Source organism: Myotis brandtii, unplaced genomic scaffold (genome assembly GCF_000412655.1).
Source record: "Myotis brandtii unplaced genomic scaffold, ASM41265v1 scaffold675, whole genome shotgun sequence".
In the NCBI taxonomy this organism is placed as follows: Eukaryota; Metazoa; Chordata; class Mammalia; order Chiroptera; family Vespertilionidae; genus Myotis; species Myotis brandtii.
In genome coordinates this window covers 481,425-487,267 of record NW_005370635.1, presented here as the reverse complement: position 1 = coordinate 487,267, position 5,843 = coordinate 481,425, and the positions used below count along the sequence as shown (strand labels likewise).

General features: G+C 43.4%; 1 long non-coding RNA gene across 1 annotated transcript in view; it reads right to left on the bottom strand.

Annotated features, from left to right (window-relative positions):
- Window positions 1-5,843, bottom strand: part of LOC106723910 — a 20,743-nt gene that overhangs the window by 48 nt on the left and 14,852 nt on the right. The window contains exons 2-6 of the long non-coding RNA XR_001359652.1: window positions 5,361-5,503; window positions 3,930-4,076; window positions 2,886-3,000; window positions 2,686-2,790; window positions 1-1,708 (exon numbers count right to left, since the gene is read on the bottom strand). The exon at window positions 1-1,708 is cut by the window's left edge and continues 48 nt beyond it. This is a non-coding gene — a long non-coding RNA (uncharacterized LOC106723910). The remainder of the gene's footprint in view (window positions 1,709-2,685; window positions 2,791-2,885; window positions 3,001-3,929; window positions 4,077-5,360; window positions 5,504-5,843) is intronic.

Sequence of the window (5,843 nt, the reverse complement as noted above, 5' to 3'; positions counted from 1 at the left end):
GGGGTAGGGGTGGGGTGGAGTGGATCCTTCCTGCCTGACCCAGCTTCTGGGGACTCCAGGCATTGTTTAGCTTGTGGCTGCTTTGCTCTAATTTCTGTCTCTGTCTTCACATGTCTTTCTCCTTCGTATCCCTGGCTTCTCCCTTTCTTATAAGGACACTTAGGGTTCAATTTAGGGCCTGCTCAGTTAATCCGGATGATCCCATCTTAAGATCATTTACTTCATCACATCTGCAGAGACCCTTTATCCAAATAAGGTCACATGCACAGCTACTAGGGGGTAGGACTTGGACATATCTTTTGGGAGTCACTATTCAACCCACTGTGCAAGTCCCAAGACTTGTCAGTCATTCACAACTTACTGTGAATTAGGCTAACCAGGTAACAAATGTGTGTGAAGAATAATGAGAGAGTTGTTGCACTGAGAACTGAGAGGGAGCCGTCTTGGAGCCCCAGATATCTTTCAGGAGGGAAGATGAGGGTGGGGTACCACTGGTGGTGCATCAGGGATCCTGGTAGAGGCTGGGTCACCCTGTCCTGCCATTGAGAGAGGGATGCAGGGGAGAAAAGGGGAACGGGAAGTTCAAGACAAACATCACTTTCCTTATGTTCATTCCCAGAGCCCCGGAGCTTGCTGCTATGTGTGGCACAGAAAATCACTTCAGTCAGTGCTGCTTCGGCACGCTTATGTCACCTGGATCTTAGGTCTGACCTGTTACATAAGCCTGAAGTGAATACACTGTCTCCCTAAGGAACTAGTGTACATTTGAGTCGAGTAGCCAGCCCCTGCGGCAGGTGGCAATGTATGTTCTCACTGTGAGAAAGCCAGGGTGGACCTGGAGTCTGGAGCCTGGAAGAGGATGCTCTCTGTTAGCCTCCTGGTGTCTAATCCTGCCGGGTCTGCACTTACACACACCACTTGTTAAACCAGCAAGGCATGGCCTCGTTAGGGGCCTGATCTTGGCAAAGCCCATCAGTGGGGCTGTGGGTGATCTCTGGGGGCATTTTTTATTGACTTTAACAATTTTGCCTATTCCTACCACTCCTGGAATAACTTTGAAGTCTAAAGGGCATCTTAAGAAGAAGGATCTGGACTCTAAAGCTCTTCCTTGCTAATATCTGTTGCATACATTCCTTTATTCTTAGTAATAGCTAATAGGCAGTTACAGGGTAAGCACTCTTCTAAGTGGTTATAATGCATTATTTCTTTCATTCTCATGAGACTCTTGCAAGTTAGGTATATTCCTGTCTCTGCTCTTAAGGTTCAGAAACTAAGGACCAGAGAATTTAAGAAACTTGCCCAAAGTCACACAGCTAGTAGGTAGAGGGTCCAGAAATCAAATCCAGGTGTCTCAACTACAAAGCCCTTCCTATAAATCAGAGCTGCCCGGGGATGGGGAGGGGTGGTACTGGGGCAAGCAGTTTGCACAGTAGAAGGAACTGGGGAGGGAGCCAACAAAAAAGAAGCTTTTTACAAGGAACAAGGACTTAAAGACCTAACGAGTGAGCCCAGAGTATTTTCAGACCTCGTGGCAGACATGGTCCTTCCTTGCTCAGCACCGGGCCTCCGTGTCCTCGGCTGGTGGCACACAGCCGTTCTCAAGCACGGACGGGACGGAATGGGGCCTCTGCAAGAAGGTGCTGGGAGAAGGAATGGTCGAGTTTCAGGTCAGCCCTTACTAAAACTTCTGGTTGGAAATCAGGGAAGCCTGGAAAAAACAACAAAACACAACAGGACAGATGGTTGTTCTCAGGAAGGCCTCCTTTAAGAAGTGGGACTCCTTGTCCTTATTTAACAGAGTGCAAACCCGATCTTCGGGTGTCTTGTGTCTCCACCTCGTTACAAGTATTCCACCTTTTTAAATGCAGGCCTGGCCTCTCCCCAGTGATGCGGCGCTTAGAGCAGCACAGCTGGCTCCCAGGAATTCAAAGGCGGTGTGCATGCTAGTTGATAGAGACCCTTTCACCATTTTAACAAGAGGCGGTGAATAATTCTGAACCTGAGACCACTAGCTGTTTTAAATGCCCAGTGATAATTGAATACAGCTGTTTGACCCTTTCTAAATGATTTCTATTTCAGAGTTAGAAAACACCAGAGAGACTTTTGTTGTTCCAGTTAAAAAAAAAAAAAAAGACGTTATTCTTGGGAACTCTGGTTCTAGAAAAATAATTGTGCACGTGTTGGAGGAGGAAAACCATGCAGACCTTTTTGACATGTAATATATAAACACCAGTTCCAGGCCCTGCCCATCAACTCCTAAAGGAAAAATATGATTTAAAATGTCTATTTTTCAAGTGACTCCCATGAATTATTTTGAAGAGGGCCATATTTTTTGTTCATCGAAAAATAATTTTTTTCACATGTTCACTTCAGGAAAGTTTAAAATAATGGAAACTTTCTCCTAGAAAGAAAGTGCTCCAGTTACTGTTGGTGCATAACAAACAACCTCAAAATAGAGCAGCTTAAAACAACCACCATTTCTAATATGCTCCTGGATTCTATGGGTCAGGAGTTTGGATAAAGCACAAACGGGATGCATTGATTCTGCTCCAGGATAGCTGAGACCTCAGCTAGGAAGGCTTGCTTAAAAGCTAGGGGTGATTTAAATACCGGGGCTCCAGTCCTATGGGGGGCTCTGCTTCACACCCATAGCTGGCACCAGGGTTAAGCTGGAGTATTGCTGACCTGAGCACCTATGTGTGGCCGTTCCGTGTGGTTTGGCTTCCTTATAGCATGGCGGTCTCGGCTCCAAGTGCAAGTGTTCCACAAACAAGGCAGGAGCTGAATCACCTGTTGTGACCCAAGCATCACTTGGATAAAGCACAAAAGAGATGCACTGATTCTGCTCCACCACACTCCATTGGCTAAAGCAGTCAAAAACTCACCCAGATTCCAGGGGAGCGGGACACACCACCTATTTGTAGAGAAGTGACAGGTCACTCTGCAGAAGAGCATGTGAGATGGGAGTTATTGTTGCAGTTGTCTTTGGAAAAATACAATCTGCCATAAAAATAGAAAGTACCGAAGTGGTTCAAGAAGAACATTATCCAAGATAGGAGTTGACAACGGGAGGGAAAAACTTAATTGGAATAAGTTCCTTGAAGGGATATGTACATATTTTACCCAGGATACAGTTATCAATGGTAGGAATAATGATAGTAACTAAATCTTATCGTGTTCACTATGTGCCAGACACTGTTCCAAGTGTCCGTATTAATTCAGTTCATCCTCAGTGGAAACCGTGTTGCAAAGAGGTTAAGTAACAAGCCTGAAGTTACACAGCTGGAAATCAATAAAACAGGCTTTGAGCCCTGGTGATTCAACTCCATTTGCTGTGTGCTTAACCATTCCACAATATTGTCTCTCCAATCCAATGGGAGAAATAGGTAAAGTATAATGAAAAGCAAACTATAAATTGACATTTATTATTTCTGGGCCATGCTAGGGAATGGGAACTGTTCTTTCTTTCTTTCTTTCTTTCTTTCTTCTCTCTCTCTCTCTCTCTCTCTCTCTCTTTTTCTTTCTTTTTGAATTTAAATATGTTTTCATTGATTTTAGCGATCAAGGAAGGGGGAGATAAATAGAAACATCAGTGAGAGGGAAATATTGATCAGCTTGGGATTGGGCACAACCCAGGCATGTGCCCTGACTGAGAATTGAACCAGTGACCTCCTGGTGCATGGGTTGATGCTCAACCAACTGAGCCACACCAGCCAGGCAAGACTGATCTTTCTTGATTGCCTACCACATGCCAGGTATTATGCTCCACATGTTATAATAACCCTATGAGGTAGGTACTATTACAGCCATCTTACAGAAGAGAGAATTTAGGTTCAGAATTGTTAAGTAACTTGCCCAAAGTCACAGAGCTGACAAATGATGGCCCTGGGATTCAAAATCAGATTTGCCTATATATTTATTCAACTTACCTGCTTGTCTCATCTTTCCATAGCTACAGTCTACCTACTCTCGAGGGGTTTTGTGTCAGGGTCCATTCAAAATCATTCACTCTGGAGTCTTTTGCTTCTTCTTCTTCTTTTAAATGGTGTTCATTTTAATGTTCATAAGGTTTAAAACTACAAAGAACATGATCTCCATCAATAGAGTTGCTAAATAAAATATATGTCCATACAGTGAAATAATGTTCAGTATTAAAGTACAACTATAATACCATCATGGAAGGTACTGAGCGACGTGCACAATACATATGCACAAATAGAATGCTATGTATGTGTTTTCAAAACACCCACAAAATAATACCACATACAGTTGGTTCTGCTATCGTGCTTGTTTTTAAAACAACTTGTTATGGCACAACTGATCATTAGGAAACTATCTGAGCATAACACAGATTTCATGATTGCTTAAGGACAATTTCACCCACAAGAAACCAGGTGAAAACAGCAATCCAGCCACATGGGAATCCACAAATCGCACACACACAGACACATCTCAAACCCACAAGCCACCTCAATCCGTTGTGTGTGTTGGCAGCCACAAATTTCTGTTCCACTTCAGACAAGCCTCCTTGGCCCAGGTCTGCAAGCCAACATCAAGGCTTTTTCAAGGTAAAAGCCATTTTCATTCTAGAAATTACTTATTTCTTAACAATTTACTATGTGCCTAAAACTGTGCTACAACTTCTATTGACTTGCTAGACTTTTTAAATTTCACATCACTGGCAAGGGTTTCAAGTGTGATGCCCCCCTTCATTCCACTTGTCAGAATTCCTGTGGTTTTTACTCTGAGATTTTAGCACAGTGACTTTTTTTTTTTAGGAACACACATTGCATTACAGCAGAACTAACTATACAATAGGTACAAATGAAAGGAACTTATTTCATTAAAATTGTTCACACCACAGTTAGTTTAGTTTCATGTAATCATGCAAAGCAAGAGAACATATAATATTGTTCTGCAAGGAAAACTGGACTAAGACTTAGGAGTCCTCATCCTATCTTTGACATAAACCTGCCATTGCTAGTAAATTTGGATGAGTTGACCTTGCTGAATTTCCCACTACGAAAAATGGGATAACAATTTTCCATTAACCAAATACAGCTCTGCCGATAAATGAGATAATTGGCATTCGAATCACTGTACAAAATATGTGCGGCATTCAAATGAAGTGTGGTCGCGTTACTGAAATGAGTAATTGAGTCCCATGCTTCTTAAATCTGAGTCTGACAGCAGAGTAGCCTTCCTTACTTCACAGTATGCCCTCGCGTCCCCTGTCCTATATCCAACAGTAAAGGAAGCTCAGGACAGGATGCAACACTAAGCGGAGAAGGTGATGCACCAGGGACCTCAGGTACAGGTCTCCCGTTTTCAGGTAGTGTGGACGGCGGAGGCTAGCTCACCTCCTTTCCTTTGTTGGCAGTGGTCCACCAGGGCTGCAAGAGTCTTCAGTCTTATCTTGGGATCGGATGTCCAAACCAGGAGGCACTGGAGTTGGGCTACTCTCAAGGTCCAAATCCACACCCTGATCATCCTCAGACTGTAGCTGGGAAGGTAAAACAGAGTAATAGGTTATATTCTTTGAGTTCCTGAGGCAAAGCAGCACAAAAGCTCTGACCTACAAGTCCAAATGAACAGTTTAGACTCCTCTGGCCTGTGTATTTTCTGATTTTATTGTGTAACTATCCCAACTCAGGCAGTCTGACTATTATGTCCCTCAGAGTTGTATTTAGGGTTGCCTTTCCCTCCACTTTGTAACTATTTTCAGTGTTGCTCATCTTGATGATTTTGCCATCTGTGCCCTGGAATACGTACAAAATGTCTCTGACAAGGGCTGCCTCAGTAATTTCCACATGTCTCCTTGACCTTGTCACATTGCGAAAAAC